Here is a 20,161-nt window from a genome sequence, read left to right as displayed (position 1 = left end):
TGCTTAGGTTTGTACATGTCAGGATATTGCTTTTGTGGTTGGAATATTTGGCAGGTACCTTAGCAATCTAGGGATGAACCATTGGATAGTTGTTAAGAAAGTATTATACTACATGCAAAGGACAAAGGACTTTACACTCATGTACAAGAAATTTGACCATTTGGAGCTAGTTTGATATATAAATGCAGATTTTGCGGGCTGTCTTGATAGCAAAAAGTCCACCTCGGGTTACGTATTCGTGATGGTTGGTGGAGCCATATCATGGAAGAGTATGAAACAATTGATTATGGCGTCTTCTTTCATGAAAGTAGAGTATGTAGCTTGTCATGAAGCCACAAATCAGGCGAGTTGGCTTCAGAGTTTTTTATCTGGTTTACGGGTTGTGCAAATGATCCTAAAACCATTGAAAATCTATTGTGATATATATTTCAACTATAGTTAACTTTTTCAACAATAACAAGCATTCATCAAGGTCAACGCATATTGACATTAAGTACCTTGTTGTGAAGGAGAGAGTTCAGAATCGTCAAGTGTCTATAGAACTCATCGGCATGAGGCAAATGATAGTGGATCTCCTCACCAAAGACCTTCTTATCACACTCTTTAAGGAACATGTGACATCTATGGGTAGATCCTAATGATGTAATTGAGTAGTCAGAGTTTTCAGTTTTGATCCGATTATGTACAGACATTTTTAGATATATCATTTTATATGCATTGATGATTATGCTATTCACTTTATCTTTTGCTTCTCCTTCAATGTGCACTTTCAGTTTTGAATAAGTAAAACTTTGGTTTGTGTCTTGGTGACTCGTTCAGATAGACTATTTGAAGATGGGCACTTGTGATCACATTAAACGTGTAATCTTCATACCACATCCCATGTCCTTGATCCATGTTGTTAAGGCTATATGTATTTATAGCCGCGAATCGTCGTACTTCGAAAAGTATCAATATCATGTTGACTACCATGATATTGTATCAATAGTCTTAATGAACCGAATCTAACAAGTGTTGCTCATAATTATCCAACTATATTGTTTTGAAATTCAGTAGGTCGCCTATTAGAAACTTTCAAAAGCAAATGCATTTTACAAAAATATTTTCACAAATAAAATAAATTATGTTATTTTCTTTCGGAGATCAATGTAGCCCAAGTGAGAGAATGTAAGACTCTTATCAGGTGGGCCATATAGGATCATTAGTTTAGATCTGACCGTTGGATTATTTAAATTGAGCGATTCAGTGGGGCCCTACTACAGTTGTGATCATTGTAAATAGTTTTGGGGCAAGGTGCTTGAACCGTGGTTCCTATACACGGTTATTAAGCTGGATATGGAAACATACGGTGTGGAAACCGTAAAGGAGAGAAGTGTAATGGGTAAGCTTCTCTACCCCTCTTTACTATAAATAGATGTCTTGGTCCATTCACTAACATAAAAGAGAAAACCCTAGTCTCGTTAAGAGGTTCTCTTAAAGGTGCGAGGTGTAGAAGATCAAGATTAATTCTCGCCGGTGACATTGAGGCATCGGGAATGTCTTCCCAATTAGACACGCCTTGAAGATTACATTGTTGCGTTGCATTTTCATTATTGATGCATAGACAATTCATCAATTCCACAATATCCAGTTAACATTTCAATTTTTAAAAAGTGATTTTTAAGAACTAGAACAAAAAGAACTTATTAGATTAGATCTTATTTAAAAAAGTTCTCATTGGAGTAGAGATATCAAACAAGGCCTAAGTAAATGATCTTATCTCATATGAGGTTTATCAACCACATGAGCCTCTTTCATACCGTCTTTAACTTTAAGCACAAATTATTCATTGCATGTGTTTTTTACATTATTATTATTAATTATTATTATTTTTTGGGAAAAGAAGTTGTGTGGCTTATAATCCAAAACACATTTAAATCCACGTGCCCCAAGTATTAGGGATTTTTATTGCACAATTCCTCTACGATTCAGATTTTACCTAATAGTGCCTTTAGGAACCCATATTCCCGGGAAAAGCTTTTTTAGGGGATAAATTACATTACTACCCTCTATAAATTTTTTTTTCCTTTACTAAGTGGAGAATGAGATTTATAGGGCTCACATGGCATGTGTTTGACATCCAATGCAACCTATCCAACAGATACACACCAACATGATTATTAGATGAACCAAAAATATATATGATAAGTCCAATCATAAAGTGGGCCAATCCACACAAAATTAATATACATCACTCCAAATATCCAAATTCAAGTCCAATCCTAAAGATGATTTGATCAACTTTATTTTTTGTTCATGTTATCATCTTTGTGGGCTATATACGGTGCAACGGTTGGATGTTATACACATACCATATGGGTCCCACAAGTCTCAACTTTCACTACTTTTTAGAGAAAAAAAAATAAAATCAGATGAGGACAATTTTGTAATTTCATGCCTCAAACATCTCAAGTGTTATTTCTAATCGTCTAGGCACTATTTTTGAATCCCACCAAATTTTACTATAAAAATCCCTGCATATTAGAGACGCTTTGCACTTATTTGCATCTAACACAAGTATTTACAGTGCAACTTGATTTTTTTTCCTATTAACTTTAAAATGCCTGGATTAAGCAGTTTTTAACCTTCGTTGTAAGCAGAAAGGCTGACACACTAGTGATAAGTTTAACTAGTTTGCGTGTGGGGCTCACTATGGCATTTGTATGACATCTCACCTGTCCAATAACGTTGTCCCCCTAAAAAAATGGGGCATCTGAAAAATCAGGTTAATAATAACTATCGAGTGAGGTACACCGTAGAAAATAATAAACTACCACCCACAAAAAATCACATTCACATGGGGCTTATCTAATGGTTGGATCAATTTGAATTTTTGGACATTTCCATTCTCATGGTGGGACAACTTTATTGAACGGGCGAGATGTCATACAAACAGTATTGGAAGGCCCCACAAGCCAACTAGTTGGACCTACAAAATGCCTTTTTTATTTTTTTAAATGAAGCATATATTGTATTCATAATAACAGAAGGTTACAGCTATGAAAGCATCTAATTCAGGAGGCCTACCAAGAAAAGGGAGGCTGGCCCTCCTATCGTAATGGAGATAAGGTAGAGAAGATGCTTAGGCCTCGCGAATCCAGCCTAGGCCCGCTCTATCTAGGAACAAGAGGCTTCGGCTGGAGGGAAGGACATCTCCCAACGATAGGTAATCACGATTACCTTGCATACCACTCCCCATCCTAGCAAGCCCATCCGCCACCGCGTTTGCCTCTCTAGGGGTGTGAATAAGGCGGACATCCATTATTGCCTTGAGGGATTCGATTCTTGCCACCCAATACCACAGATACCAAGCGCAGTATGTTGGTTTTGAGAGGGTAGCAATGACTGATTTAGAGTCAGTTTCAACTACCTTTGGCAAGACCCCTATCAGCGCACCAAGAGAGGCCCTCCTGGATGGCCCCGATTTCAGCCCTGGAGCTGGAACCGAATCCAAAACCTGCTGAGAACGCGAAAAGAAAAGCACCTGACCTACAAATTGCATCTTTAACTTACATATATAGCCATTCATCTTCTCAAACTTTATCACCAAAAAAAAGACCCTAAAAATAAATTATAGCTGATTTTTTGGTCCTACTTTTCAAGTAAACAATATTAATATTCCCAAACATGCATAGTCCATCTTCAATTTTTTTACCAATATCAAATCAAATGTAGGTATCACTCAGCAAATGTAATTAGAATTTGTAATTATTGCACCTTTTCCTGACATTATCATAAAACTTTTAAAACCAAACAACGATGATGGACAGTAATATATTTTGGTGATGATTTGACGTTAATGTAAAAATGTCATTATTACTATTTTATTGCTGATGAAACAAACACCAGAATCATTAGTCAATACAGATGCACGTTGCTGTAATTGTGAAACAAAAACACCATGAAAACCCTAAAAATAAATCTTAGTTAGCAGGTTTTTTTTTTTTTTTAATTTTTAATTTTTAATTTTTTTTATTTTTATCTTGAACTTTTCAAGCAAACCGGTATTATACTCCAACATCTTTTGTCTTCGAGTTTTTACGTTTTCAGCTTCTGGCCCAATTTTCACCACATCCTTAACCTGATAAAAGGTACTCGAACTTTAACCCTACTGTATTTTGGCTCGATGTGGAATTGCTAGCCATACTCCATACCCACCACTACACTTACCACATGTGCTTTGTTAGAAATCCAACCGTTCATTCCCATTGTGAAGACGGACATTTGCAAAAATCAATACCTTGTAGTTATTCATTCCTACAACAATAAGAACAGAAGAAAAACAAAAACGCCCATAACTCAAAATGTTTATTCATCGCAAAGGACCAGAAAATGTCTGTTCCTTTTATTACAATGTGCATTCACCATTAAATGATTGCCCTCAGCCGCCCTGCACATCGACTATGCTTAAGGACTAAATCCAAACCGTCCACATAGCGTGTCCACTGTAAATGGAGCATTCCCCAGGAAATACACCGATTGAACAATCTTAACAATCTGACAATAGCAGCCAAGTTCCGACCACCGACCATTCTTCTTGATCTTCCCTTTGATGGTTAGAAACATAGAACAAGTGGGAGTTTGAGGATATCCTGCATCCACAATGGTGCCCATTATCTAGACGGGAAAGATTTACGTACATGCATGCGATGTGTATGTGAGTACGTGACCAATACACTAAGGAAAAGGGTGAAAAGCACGTCTAAAAGTACAGGCTTGCGAGATTAATCAGCTTCAGAAGGGAGTGTGAGTGCTAGGTAAAAGAGATAGCCGAGAATGACTGCTGGTGCGAGGAGAGCTATGAAAAGTGAATGCACTATCTGGCTTAAGAAGAGTAGAAAAATCACCACCACCACCAACAATACGAAATCACCATCCATTGTGTGTGTGTGTGTGTGTGTGTGTGTGTGTGTGTGAGAGAGAGAGAGAGAGAGAGAGTGCAGTGAATTGTGTGTGGCTGGCTTGTTTATAAGGAGGAGAGAGACCTGTTTTCTGAGCTAAGTGACATACGTTGTGTTGTGCATGCATGTAGAGAGAGAGAGAGGGAGGAGACGGATTTCCTGGGAAAGCCTTTTGCAGGAAGGTCCTGCGCAAGGACAATGGGTGGGGCTCACCGATATGTTTGTGGGAAATCTACCCGTTCATCCGTTTGGCGAGCTCATTTTAGGACAAGAAACCAAAAATGAGAGGGATCCAAAACTCAAGTGAGCCACATGAGTAGGAAAATTGGGAAAAGAAATACCTACCGTTGAAACCTTCCTGGGTTCCAACTTGAGATTTATATGCCATCCAAACCCTAAATACAAAACAAGTTAACCTCACACAAATTGCTTTTATGGCCACAAGAATATTTCAACGGTTCTCACTGAATCCCCATTGTTTCCTCTCGTGTGGCGCACTTGAGTTTGTATCCACCTCATTTTTTGTGAATGTCCTGGAATGAGCTCGCAAAATGGATAAACGGGATAGATTTCTTACGAACATGGTAGTGGGTCCCACCCATTATCCTTGAGCAGGAAGTCCGCGTCCAGAGGGAGAGAGAGTACATATATTGGGTGTATGTACGCTGGCATTTGGAAAATACGATGAAACTGAAAATTACGGTTTTTAGTGTACAACTATGCCAATGTGCATTTTTAAGACTCATTGGTAAAACTATCACCATAGCATAAACCATTAAAACCCCAGAATATTGATACCTTTGTCCGAGTTGTCTGCGCCTCCGTCCACAGGAAGTTACTGCAGTCGGAAGCTATGGAGAGGGGCCAGTGAGATGTCCATGAGAAATCCACCCCGTCCATCAGTTTCTCCAACTTATGTTAAAACATGATCCCATAAATGAGGCAAACTTAAATTTCAAGTGGGCCACACTACAGGAAACAACTGGGATGAAACGCCCACGATCATAAACTTTATGGGACAAGTTTTGGAAATCACTAATATTTGTGTTTTCAGTTCATCCCAATTAGAATTATCTTATGAACGGTTTGGATGGTATATAAACATCATGTTGGACTCATGGTGGGCATTTCCATCCCCATCGTTTCTGTAGCGTGTTACACTTAGGTTTTAGAACTGCATCATTTTTGAGATCATGTCCTGACCTGAGGTGGAGAAACTGATGAAGGGAGATTTCTTATGTACATCTTGGTGGGCCATGTAGCTTCGCAACGGACAAGGATTGAGCCCTACCCCCACTATGATGTTAAGTGTTTTATCCACGCCATTCCTCGTTTTCCTTGGATTATTTTAAGATATTACCCAAAAAATGAGGAAGGTTCAAGCCTTAAGTGAACAACGGAATGAGGATTGAACGTCCACCATTAAAAACTTCTTTGGGAGTCGGAGAAGTTTTGGATCAAGCTGATATTTGTGTTTTCACTTCATCAACGTCTACATGACCTTATGAATAGGTTCGTATGGTTAAAAAACATCACGGTGGCCCTTAGAAAGGTTTTAATCAGTGGGTGTCATTATACAGCAACTTCCTTTGGTGTGGTCCACTTGAGCTGTGGACCTGTCTAATTTTTAGAATAAAACCTTAAAATGATCTTAAAAAAGCAATGAACAGAGTGGATAAAACACTTACATCGCGGTGGGCCCCACAGAACCCTGTCCGGACGGATTACGGTCGGGCGGGGTAGGACGCAATCCACGTCCCGACCGACCCTTCTAACTTCCGTAGGCCTGGGTGAACGATCATGAGCCTAGGCAAGAACGCCAAGCAATTATGCTATCACTGCATGCAGCTACGTAACCTAATACATGCATTAAGGGATTCCTCTGCCCGAAAAATGATTTCTGTCTATTAATCAGGTTGGCCACAGATCAAGAAACAAATGAATGACTAAAGAACAAATTGCTGAAGATTTCAAAGCCACTATCTTTTTCAACCACAAGACCAACCTAATGAGTAGACTAGCTTGATATTAGCTGGGGACACCATACAAAACTATGAACACCATAGGTGAGGCGTCCTAAATTAACTATCATGTGGGACACACAGTAGAAAATCATGAAAAAAAATAAAATCCTAAAAAACCTTAAAAAAACAAAAAAAAAAAAAAAAAAAAAACTAGACATGTAAGGGATCCCATTTTCACAGTTGGATCTACCGGTTATTTTAAGTAATTCATTTTCATAGTCGGCCAACCTTGCTGGATCGATTGGATGCCATTAGGACACTATGGTGGGTCCGGATGCGAACTACTTGTGTGTGGGCATTTCTCTACATACAAAATACATTATATACATACATTATACATCAATGGGCTCTCTTAATATGTGAATTAAACTGTATAGTATTTTTTGGGATTTTTTCATATAGGCGCCTGCCTTTTCAGTTATCGGCCAAAAACTTCCTACCTTTAAACTATTTCTCAAAACCCACTTATCATTTTCACGGTTAGACATTAAACCGCGGGCTGTTAGTTACCCATAAGAATGGGATTTTGTATTTCGATATTGACAAAACTACCTTCGCTTTAATGCACCTACAATCTCAACTCTTAAGCTGGATTTATAGGCGTGCCACCCTAACCCCTGACCGTACGTGGGCCTACCTTGTTGTTTTTGAGAAATTCACACCGTGTTTTTCAGCTCATTTTAAACACGAACCCAAAAATGAAGCAGATCCAAATTTCAAAGTGGTGTTCGTTCCCCACTGTTTCCTGTCATTTGGCCCACCGTAGCTTGGTATTGGCCGACATCTTTGGGCTCAGTTCATAAAATGATTTGGAAAAATAGATGTACAAGGTAGATTAATTTGTCACAAACATCTTATAGTCCCACCATTGTTTCAACGGCGGTTGTTCAATTCCCACTGTTTCATATTAGTTTGACTCACTTAGGCTTTTGGATTAGCCTTATTTTTTTGTCCCACGCCCTAAAATGAGGGGGAAAAATAGATGAACATAGTGGATTTGTCACAAACATACATCATCGAGGGCCCAACAATGATCGAGCAACTCCGTTCATCTGTTACATGGCTCTGACCTTGATTGACCATGGTTACCGTTGGAACCTAACCTTGACTGTATGTGGGGCCCAATTTTATGTTGTGAGAAATCCACTCCGTTCATCTGTTTGCTCAACTCATTTTAGAGCATGGGCCTAAAAATAAGGCATATGAAAAGCCAAAAGCACTCCTAGGATGGCCGTAAGATTATTTTAACGATGGCCATTCCATCTCACTCTTTCCCCTCGTATGGCTCACTATAGCTTTCATTAGTCTAGTTTCTTTTTTTTTTTTTTTTTAACTCATGCCATAAAATGATACAAACTAATAGATAGACAGGCTAGATTTATCAAAAACATAATGTGACTCCATAAATGTTTCAATGGTAGGCATTTAATATCCAATGTTTCATGTCCGATTAGCCCATTTGAGATTTAGATCGGCCGAAATTTTGGACCCATACTATAAAATGAGGTGGTAAAACAGATATATGGAGTGGATTTGTCACAAATATCACGGTGAGCTCCACCTAAGTTAAGAAACCCCTGGTCTGGGGACTCAAGTATCCACCAACCATCTTACTCGAATGGTGACTGACGTTGATTGCGTGACAACTAACTCCGACTGTATGTGGAGCTACCGTTGAGGTTTTTAGAAATCCACCTGTATCGTCTGTTTATTTTTTCCTGTATCGTCTGTTTATTTTTTCCAGCTCATTTTAGGGCATGAAACCAAAAATGAGGTGGATCAGAGGCTTAAAATGGACCTCACGATTGGCCCATGATGTTTTAACAACAGCCGTTCTATCATTTGAGATTTTGGTCTGCCTCAATTGTGGGCCGTCCTCTAAAATAAGCTATAAAAACAGATGGACTGAGTGGATTTGTTGTAAACTTCCTGTGGTCCCGTGTACAGTTAGACTTGCATCATGTACAATCTATTGGTCAGTAATGAAAATGTTGATGACGACGGTTTGAATATGGAGAGTTGATTAGGAGCAACCCCCGCCTCATGTCAGAGGGTGCGGCCCTTGTCGTGGGGTGCACCTTGATGCACATATTCTATATCTATGCCATTCATCCGTTTTGCTAAATTATATTTGGAACTTGATATGAAAAATAAAGCGAACCAATTCTCAAGTGAACCATACCACAGAAAACAGTGGTGATTGAAGACCCTTTCATTAAAAACTTCCTAGGGCCACTGTAATGTTTCCATGATGTTGATTTTCCATCCAACCTGTTAATTAGGTCACATGAAGCTGGAAGGATTAGCAATGGTGGGCTGCACGTATCTTCATACAAAGACGTCCATGTGGACCCCACCTATTCTCATGCGTCCTCATGCAATGCAATGGCATTCATAAAATCGATGAAGAGACTCAAATGGTACGGGTAAAATCATCAGTAGGGTTAAACAGTAATGTCCTTCTCAGCAACCGGTAAAACGGACTTTTCGGTTGTCAAAGGCTACATCGGTTGATCCGTTATTGTAAGCTGCTCGAAGGCAGGTGGTTTATAGGAAATAGTTTAAAGTCGGTGGTTTTTGGTCCATAGATAAAAAGGCAGGCAGCCCAATGTAAAAATTCAGTTTTTTAAACGGTGGATTCGACAATTACAGGCGTATTTGCTAGCTATAGTGATTTTCCAAGATTCGTAACAGAGGTTTTCCTACCATACATCTCGATGCATTGCATTAGGATATGTGCGACTCTAACCTTTATATTTGGGTCATTTTCCAATGATCCAAACCGTTTGGCCATAGTCCTCACCTTGGACGGTGCACATCCTAAAAATAATCTCTTATATTGGAATATTTTAATCTGTTGATCATTTGACTCTTGAACATGGACGATCGCCGGTGACATAAGTTGAATAATCGACGTTTTAAAGTATTTTAATCGGAGAGTTATTTTACTTTCTCTAAATACACAGTAAAACTCATCACATAAACCGTCTTAGTCATTGAAAACGGCCCACATCCAACGGTTGAGGCCCATGCTCATACTAACCTAGTACATCGCGATGTATACTAACAAAACTCTGCATGGCCTATGGGATACGTTGTTTGCAAATTGCAGTGCGTGCGGAGAGAGAGAGAGTTTGCTTTTTATAGTCGAGAGAGCGGGAAAGAGATTTTTTCGACAGTCAGGCCGTGTACAACCCTTGATACGCAGGTACTCAAAGTTGCACACGTGGCATATGTTAACTTAAATCAAACCGTTTAGGTTGTGAATTCCGTTGTTTCAAAGTCATAACTCTATATCAGATTCGATGAACGATCCTGATTCGTTGACACTTGTTTGCAGAAGTAGGACCATTGGATTGCTTTCATTTTAAACCGTTCAATAAATGTCTACCAATCCTACACTCAGATAATCAAATAAGATTTAATTTTTGGTTTATGATATATCTACATTTGGTAACATAATTTGAACGGTTTCATTTGATTACTTATATGACACCTATGCAATTTCAAGTAATTTTTACATAACTGCGTATTATCCATAACACTCTTTCAGAGTATTAAAGATTTTCTTGAAGAGGAGAATGGATGGTGGGGTGTGAGCTTCGAGAGACGGGACGCTTTTTTCCTCGTACATTGAATTTCTTGGTGGCTTCTTTTATTGGAGTAGTTATTTGATACTCTGGTCGTGTATGAAGATTTATACTCAGGCACTTATAATTTGTAAACGTCCCACATGTTATCAAATCAAACCTACTAAATTTTAAAAATATTATGTCAAAGTGACACTCCCAAAATCAGATTAGTCGAATATCTGTATCCTATAATTCGTGGACATTTTTTGTTGAAATAGAACCATTGGATATTTTATTTGTAACCGTCCAATAAATGTCCAACAATTCAGTATTCGGTTATTAAATAAGGGCAGTTTTTAGTTCATGATACATCGATACTCAGAACCATGACTTGGACGTTTAATTTGATTTAATTTCATATCACGTGCAATTTCTAAGTAATTTCTAAGCGCCTACGTATCATCCATGACACTCCAGCAGATTATCAACGTATTTCTCGGGAGTTATATTATACTCTGGAAGCGTGTGACGCTTGATACGCAGGCACTCATACTTATACACGTGGCATACATTCACTCAATTTAAACCTACTGTAAGGGAGTTAATTCCAAGAATCAGACTGAAAAATTGTAATTTCTAGTTCATGGAGATGTTTGCTGAAATTGGGCCTTTAGATATTTTTCATTCCTAACCGTCCAGTATGTGTCCACCAATACGATAGTCAGATAATCATGTAACCGTTGATTTTGGTTAATCAACAAAATAACTACAAACAGATGGTTTAAATGGAGAAAATACAGATGCCATCCGCATTCAATGGAAATAGTCCAAAGATGGCAAAGGATTGGAATTTGCTAATATGGTAGATTTTCCGTGCGCCCACCTTCCATAGTGGGCCATTAGACTGACGTTCTCCATCGTCGACGTGTGGGCGCACATGTGTAACCCTGCACGTCAGGATACTGATGAATGGATATTATACTTCCCCCACATGTGAGAGGGATTGCCTAGTGAGACTGCCAGCAGCGACCTGACTACTGAACGGTTCTGTGGGCCCACCATGATGTATGTGTTTTATCCATGCCGTCCATCTATTTTTCCAGCTCATTTTATTGTGTGAGCCCAAAGAACGAGGCAAATTCAAATCTCAGGTGGATCACACCACAAGGAAACAATGGTGATTAAAAACTAATGTTTATCCGCCATCCAACCTGTTGATAAGGTCATACAGACCTGGATGATGAGAAAATACAAATATCAACTTGATCCAAAGCATTTGTGGGCCCCAGGAAGTTTTTAAAAGTGGGAAATATGGCTATCAACGATCGCGACTAGGGGTGGCAATGGGCACCCAGCGACGGTTCTCTTGTCCGAAGGGCTGGGCTCCCCGTCTTCACAATACGGCCCAGTTGGAAACGGATTGGCTACTCCCCCTGCCACCAGCCAATGGCTGATGTTCGGTGCTTGTGGGCCCCACAATGATGTATGTGTTTCATCCCTGCGGTCCATATATTTTTGTAGATCATTTTAAAGTACGAGTAGAAAAAAAGGTATATCCCAATCTCAAGTATCCCACATTACAGGAAACAATGTTAAATGAACGTCGACTATTACAAATTTTTTGGGGACCATAAAAGTTTTGGATCAATCTGATCTTTGTTTTTTTCCTTTCATCTATCTCTGTATGACCTAATCAATAGATTGGATGTAAAATAAACAGTACAGTGGGCCTTAGGAGGATTTTAATGATGGATATCCAATCACAATTGTTTTCCTGTAGTGTGGTCCACCTGAGATTTCTAATTTTTGGGATCCAGACTAAAATGATCTGTAAAAATGGATAAATGGCGTGGATGAAACACATACGTCATGATGGGCCCATGGAGCACCGACCATCAGCCACTGGGCTAGTGGCAGGGGGAGTAGCCAATCCGTTTCCGGCCTAGTGTACAAGTTGGGCTGTTGTCAGACAATGATGAATGGCGTTGTCTAATCATCAAGTGGGCCATCGTTATATATATATATAAGATAAAACGCCTCTTTTCCTTTAAAATATGTGTTATTTACCCACACGTTAATATAAAGTCGTGCTTGAATGATTTAGACGGTTTATCTTATGGGCTTTGTTGTGGGAAGCCAATTGCGCACTGGGTAAACTCTGTGGGGCCCACCGTGGATGTATGTGTCTTATCCACGCCGTATATCCGTTTTTCCATATCATTTTAGTATATGATCCCAAAACTGAATCATATCTAAAGCTTAAGTGGACCACATCACAGGAAACAGTGGGAATAATGATGTCCACTATTGAAACCTTCTTAGGACCTTCATTGGTGTTTATTTGACTTCCAACCTGTTCATAAGGTCACATAAACATGAACAAAGGGAAAATACAAATATCAGCTTGATCCAAAACTTCATTGTCCCTATGAAGTTTTCAACAATAGGCGTGCAATACACACTGTTTCCTGTGTTGTGGTCCACTTGAGCTTTGTCTATGCTTCAGTTTCATTTGCTTATTCACTAACATGAGCTGATAAAACGGTTGGACGGTGTGGATAAAAGACATAAATCACAGTCGGCGCCCCTACAGAGTTTACTCAGTATGTAATCAGTTTCCATTGCGGTGATGGACGATACATAAAAGAAAATTCTTAGCTTAAATTTATTTTAAATCTTTGATAATTTATCTCTTCTCCTTACTGGGTCCCTGCCCTTTTCAGTTCGATCAGGGCAGGGTCAGGCAGGGCTAGGTCCAATCTTAGACTGGGCCTAGCCTGGTCCATTGCAACCTCGCATGCGAGGAGCATGTTGATCTCTCTCACATCATCATAACCACTGCGCACAAGCTTATGCGCCTAGGCTGATTGAGGCCATTGATTGGGTGGGACGTGTCATGGTTGTTTTTCAAATTTTGTCACGTGATTAGTGTAAGGGCCTGTCTGGGAGCGTGGGTTTGGAACCCCTTGGATTGGAAACCCCCTGGATTGGCAATCCTCTCGGTGTGTTTGGCACCCTGGAGTGTGAATCAACTTTAATTCAAAAATACCTATACATGGTATATTTACGGGGGTTTGAATTTAATTACTAAATCAACTGTAATATCCCCAATTAGTGAGATATATAAATTTTGACACTATGGTTGTGATAAGCCCGCTAAAATATATGCTTTGCCTAAAAATGATGAAATTCTAAGTCTCAAATGGACCGCAAGCACAAGATCATGTCCGAGTGACTAACCAACGATTTTTAACCGTTGATTAATATGGACAATGTTTGGATGGTGCTGGACAATATTTGGACGGTGCTGATCTACATGAACAATGTTTGGACGGTGCTGATCATCGTTAGTGGGCCATGTGCCCAATAGAATGATAGTGTACAGTGACATACATTTATACCTGCAACTATTGAAATGATTTTAGGTGTAATCCAAGCTCTCACCTTGGATTCCAAACCCCCTTAAAGAGAGGATTGGGAACCCCCTGGATTGGCAATCCCCAGTTGCTTTATGCTGCCAAACAACCAAGGGGATTTGAAACCCCCTCTAATCCCCTTCAATCCCCTCCAATCCAAGGTGCCAAACGACCCCTAAGCATGCTAGAATTGAATATGCGACTCAATCCAAACTAAACAACTATGAGCCCAAATGCCGAGATAGGTAGACGTAGTATATGACTGAGATCGAATGAGATTGGCTGCCTATTCAGTCACTTGATTAGTGTCTAAATACGATCAGATGATATTCAGAGGGTAGCGTTTGTCCTCTAATGATAGGTTACGCTTTGCCTTCTATAAGAAAAAAACTTTTCAATATATAGATAAAAGATCAATAGAGAAATTCTTACAGTCGGCCGCGAAGCAACCGCGGAACACCCTGTTGTATTGAGAACTGAATTCATCGTATAAGCGTAGACTCAAATTATAGCTAAGATTACCAACTACTTGATTAATACTACGGATTACCCTATAGAATATAAAGAGCAAGAAAAATGTAAATAATTACACTAAGAAATGTAAATTATAGTACTAATTTTATATATATTTATATTTTTTTCTATTTTCAGCCATTTTTTAAAAAATTCGAAAAATCATTTTTTATTCAATGCATTGCTGCTTTAATAGTAGAATATGATGTGTTAATCATATTAGAACATATTAATGTTCTTTTAACAGATTATAGTTGTGATATATATATATATATATATATATATATATATATATATATATATATATATTTTCTGTCATCTTTTAAAAAATTCAAAAACTAATTTTTTATTCAACGTATTGTTGTTTTAATGGTAGAATATGATGTGTTAATAAGATTAGAACATATTAATATTCATTTAACAGATTATGGTTGTAATTTTATATATTTTATATATATTTTTATATTTTTACATTATTTACCATAATTTTTTTAAAATATCAAAAAATCATTTATTCAATATATTATTGTTTTAATGGTAGAATATGATGTGTTAATCATATTAGAACATATTAATGTCCATTTAATATATTATGGTTGTGATTTTATATATTTTTATATTTTTTAATATTTTTATACTATTTCGATCATTAAGAAAAATCAAAAAATCATTTTTTATTCAATATATTGATGTTTTAATGAGAGAATATGATATGTTAATCATAGTAAAACATATTAATATTTATTTAATAGATTATGGTTGTGATTTTATATATTTTTATATATTTTTGCACTATTTTTAGCCATTTTTTTTTTAAAATTCAAAAAAATTATTTTTTATTTAATGTATTGCTATTTTAATAGTAGAATATGATGTGTCAATCATAGTAGAACATATTAATATTCATTTAACACATTATGGTTGTGATTATATATATATATATATATATATATATATATATATATATATATATATATATATCTATCTATGTGTATGTATATATATATGTATAGGGAAAAGGTACTATGCGCTCGACCTCAAGAGTCCGTCCCATGAGGTCGAGCTGTGTGGGCCCCACCGTGATGCGTTTCGAACATCAACCCCATCAGTCAGATGCACCATGCCATTGTGGGCCTAGGTCTCAAAAATCAAGTCAATCCGTGACTTGTGTGGGCCACACCACATACAAAAGTGGGGAGGGGCCGTGCACCATTAAAACATTCATAATCATTTTTTGGGCCACCGAGATGTGGTTTGCAAATCCAGCCCATCCATTATGTGTGTCCCACTTGGATGAGGGTTCAGACCAAGTTTCAGCAGCATTCAAAACTCAGGTGGGCCCCACCAAGTGCTTTTATATGTTTTAACGATGTCTTCACATGATTTTAGATGGTATGGCCCACCTGAGTTCCGTATACGGCTGATTTTTGGGATATCCCATAATTTAGAGGGGACCCATCAAATGCACAGTGTTGATGGTCGACACGCATCACGGTGAGGCCCACACAGCTCGACCTCACGGGAGCTTATCGTGAGGTCGAGCGCATAGTACCTTTTCCCATATATATATATATATATATATATATATATATATATATATATCTATTTTCGCACTATTTTAGACCATTTTTTAAAAATTTAAAAGGTCATTTTTTATTCAATTTATTGTTGATTTAACGGTATAATATGATGTGTTAATCATAGTAGAACATATTAATATCCATTTAATAGATTATAGTTGCGATTATATATATATATATATATATATATATATATATATATATATATATATATATATATATATTTATATATATATATATATATGTTTATATTTTCTTATTTTGGATAGGTTTTGGAGCTTCTTAGGGTTTACTGGTTTAGAACATAAAATCATCTTTATTTTTGAGATTTAAATTAATTAATTAATTCTCCTATAAAAAGTAAAAATTGTATATAGGTTTAGAGAATCGAGTAGACTTACAATCTCACATAAGTCATATCTACATAAGGAAATGTCTGAGTCTGGTCAACTAGTGAGGATATTGGATAACAACATTGTCAGAGGGTAGGTGATATTAGGCACTAAATGAAGTACAACTATTGTGAAAGACTAATAACTAGTGAAATTACGCGTTTTAAAGAATATTCAACATATCAAAAGGGTCAAGTTGCAGGATGTACTAGAGTACTAAAAGAGATAATGATCTTAATGCAAGCTAGTTTAGATGAATCGAAGGGTAAACGTGATACTGGACAGAAGAAGAAAGATGAGATTTTGGAGGCGGCCCAATATGAGGTGTTTGGTCCTAAATATATAGGCGTTCGAAATGTTGATATTATTGATTCTGATGAAGACTCAGATTAAGAATTAACTATAGTTAAGGGAGAGAGCTTGCGTTTTGCTTGTGAAGAGAAAGAACAACGCCGCATGTTTGGCGTGAGCGCATCAATATGTGATATAGGGGGGATAGTGGGAGTGGGACTGGGAGTGCAGTTGGGAGTGCAACTGCATATATAAGTGGTAGATTACGAAGTATGTTTGGGAGTTGACGAGAGGCATCTTCGCGTGATGCTCCCATACATTTGGATGAAGAAGTAAATGAGACCGAGAGACCCTTTATGGATCCAATCCTGTTTAGGAAAGAATCAACTAAACAAAAGAAGATCATAAAACAAATGTAGAATAGAACTTCCATTGAGAAGCTACGTAGAGCAGTGACAAAGTTATTTATACATGTCAACATACCTCCTAACGCGGCTAATTCTCTATATTGGGAGGTGGTAATTGATGCAGCAGCAGAAGCAGGTGAATGAATTAAAGCTCCTACAGTTAGGGAGATTAGGAGGAAATAGACAGATGCATAGTATGCGGATGTGAAAGCATATGTGGCTATCTTTAAACCTATATGGCAGGTCAGAGTATGCACGATCATGTGCGATGGTTGGACTGGCTCAACCAAATGCAGCATGATCAACTTTACTACCTGAGAACTATATACCATAAGTCAATTGATGCCTCGGCCGAAACAAAAAATTCTATTTATATTTTTGGACTAATAGATAAAGTAGTGGATGAGATTGGAGGGGAGAATGCGGTCTATATTGTGATCGATAATGAAGCAACATCTAAGAGTGCAGGACATAAGTTGATGTTAAGGAGACCATATATATTTTAGTCACCATGTGCTGCCCATTGTATTGATCTTATATTAAAAGATATCGGGAAGAAGAGAGTGTTAAGGAAATGATCGAAAGGGCAAGAGAAGTGACAACATTTATTTATAATCATAGTCAAGTAGTCACAATAATGAGGAAGTTCATGAAGGGATGAGAGTTGCTGAGGCCTGCAACGACTGAATTTGCAATAAACTTTATAACATTAGGGAGTTTTTACCAGCATAGGGGAGAGTTGAGTGAGATGTTCGCTTCCCTAGATTAGCTCAACACAAAACATGGGAAGAAGACATCGGAAACACCGATTGAAGTTGTAAACACTATACGGGACAATAAATATTAGAAGAGGGTTAAGTCGATCCTAAAAGCAATGGAGTCACTAATGAGGGTACTCCGTCTTGTTGAAATCGATGAAGCACCTATCATGGGCTTCCTCTACGATACCATAGATAAGAAGAAGTTGGCAATTCAACATGATTATAAAAGATGAGAGTCTTATTGGAAGATGATCGATAAGAGATAGACAACACAATTCTATCACGATCTTCATGCAGTAGGTTATTACCTAAATCTTAGGTATAGATATGCTCAATCATTTGTTGCGGATAATGAAGTTTATATCGGGCTAAATAATGTGATAAAGAGATTAGAGCCTAACTTATATATGCAATTGAATGCGTTGAATGAATTACATAAATTTGGAAATCGCTTGGGTAGCTTTGGATAAGGTTTTGCACAACATGCAGTATCTAGGTTGCAACCGGCCCAATGATGGATGAATTTTGAAGAGAGTACGAAAGCTCTTCAAAAAATTATAGTAAAAGTTTTGAGCCAGACAACATCTTCTTCTAACTACAAAAGGAATTAGAGTTGTTTTGCACTTATTCATTCAAAAAATAAGAATAGATTGTATACCAGGACATTAGATAGACTTGTTTTCATGTATTACAACATGAGACTAAGAATGCGACGACATCATAGGAGCATTATAGGTGCTGATGACATAGACTACTGTCAAATAAACTTGAAAAATATTTATGATGAGGACGACCCGCTTCTACCTTGGTTGGAAACAAGGAAAAAGCGTATTGAAGAGGATAATGAAGAATTGAAAATTGATGACCCACTAATATGAACAGCGTAACAAGAAAGTCGTGTAACTGCGTTGGACCCAGAAAGAAGGGCAGCTTTCATGCAAAGTACAGCTCAAGATCAATGGAAGAGTACGAGTAGTAGTAGCAGCCCGACTGAGTTAGATGATGGTGATAACGCCCCTGCCCCTGGTGTTGAAACTTCTGGTGTCGCTCAATACACCATTTGGCCATCTACAGATCGCGAGGCCAATGAACATTGACAATGTAGTACACGAAGTCAGACTTATGAGTGTACTGAGTCACGATACAACCAACATAAGGAGGATATGTCTAGTGGTGGACCAGATCCAGAAGGTGTGGAACATCATTAGGCACATGGTCCTGAGCATTATGATGGATATTCATATGGCTAATTGGATTGTGATGGTTTACTTATACTGAGCCTGTTCCATTACATTCATGTTGGAGTAATCCTCCCAATTCATATCCATATGATTATAGATATACAGATCCAAATCCAAGTTACTCATCACAAACACATTCTCAATCTCTAGTTTCTCAACAGCCTGAGTACGGGCACCAGTATGGCTATTCGACGGGCACGGGTGGATATCCTTACTCGGGGTCGGAGTTGTTGTCTAGTCAGGATTAGTTATCCTCTGTTTTCGTTGACCTAATATTTTCTTCTATCATTAGATATTATGGATATGCAGCCACCTATTGGACAGCCGTAGCTCGATGATGACGACGACGATGATGTGGAGGTCGAATAACCACAAAAAAGAAGATTCTTATTTTGGTGGTGACTTATGAATTTTATTATGATAATTATAAGTATATATTTGTATTAAGGTAAGCATTGTAGCAGTACTATTGCTATATACCCATTAATCCATTACCCCACACATTCACTCAGTACGCATACACTTGACACTGTCAATCTTGTATTTAAAATAACTCCCTTAACAAACAATCAAGTAATCTTTAATCAAGTTGTAGGGGAGTATATCGAACACTACTAGTTTTATTTATTTATTAATTTATATTCTTGACTTAAGGATGACAGGACATGAAGTCTCTGACATATTGAAGAATGAATACTTTAAAATAGAATGAACATTGTAATTTATGCAAGTCTGTTCTCTGGACTAAAGTTTGGACTTTAGAGTAGAGACCTCAATCCTCCTCAGGTATATTAATAACTTAATATAGAATAAATTATAAAAAATAATTGCAAACACCTACACATGTAAGATATTTTGATATTACATTCATTCTAATATATCTATCATTGATATTAGATAGTTAGAAAATTAAATATATGAGTTTTGCAGTCAAATCTAGGTTGTCTGGTTCATAAATTCATCAAACAGTCCGATATAACCAAAGAGTGGACTGTCACACCACCATCAACATATTCCAAATTAT

Source organism: Magnolia sinica, chromosome 10, assembly GCF_029962835.1.
Source record: "Magnolia sinica isolate HGM2019 chromosome 10, MsV1, whole genome shotgun sequence".
NCBI classification, from domain to species: Eukaryota; Viridiplantae; Streptophyta; class Magnoliopsida; order Magnoliales; family Magnoliaceae; genus Magnolia; species Magnolia sinica.
This window is presented reverse-complemented; position numbering follows the sequence as displayed.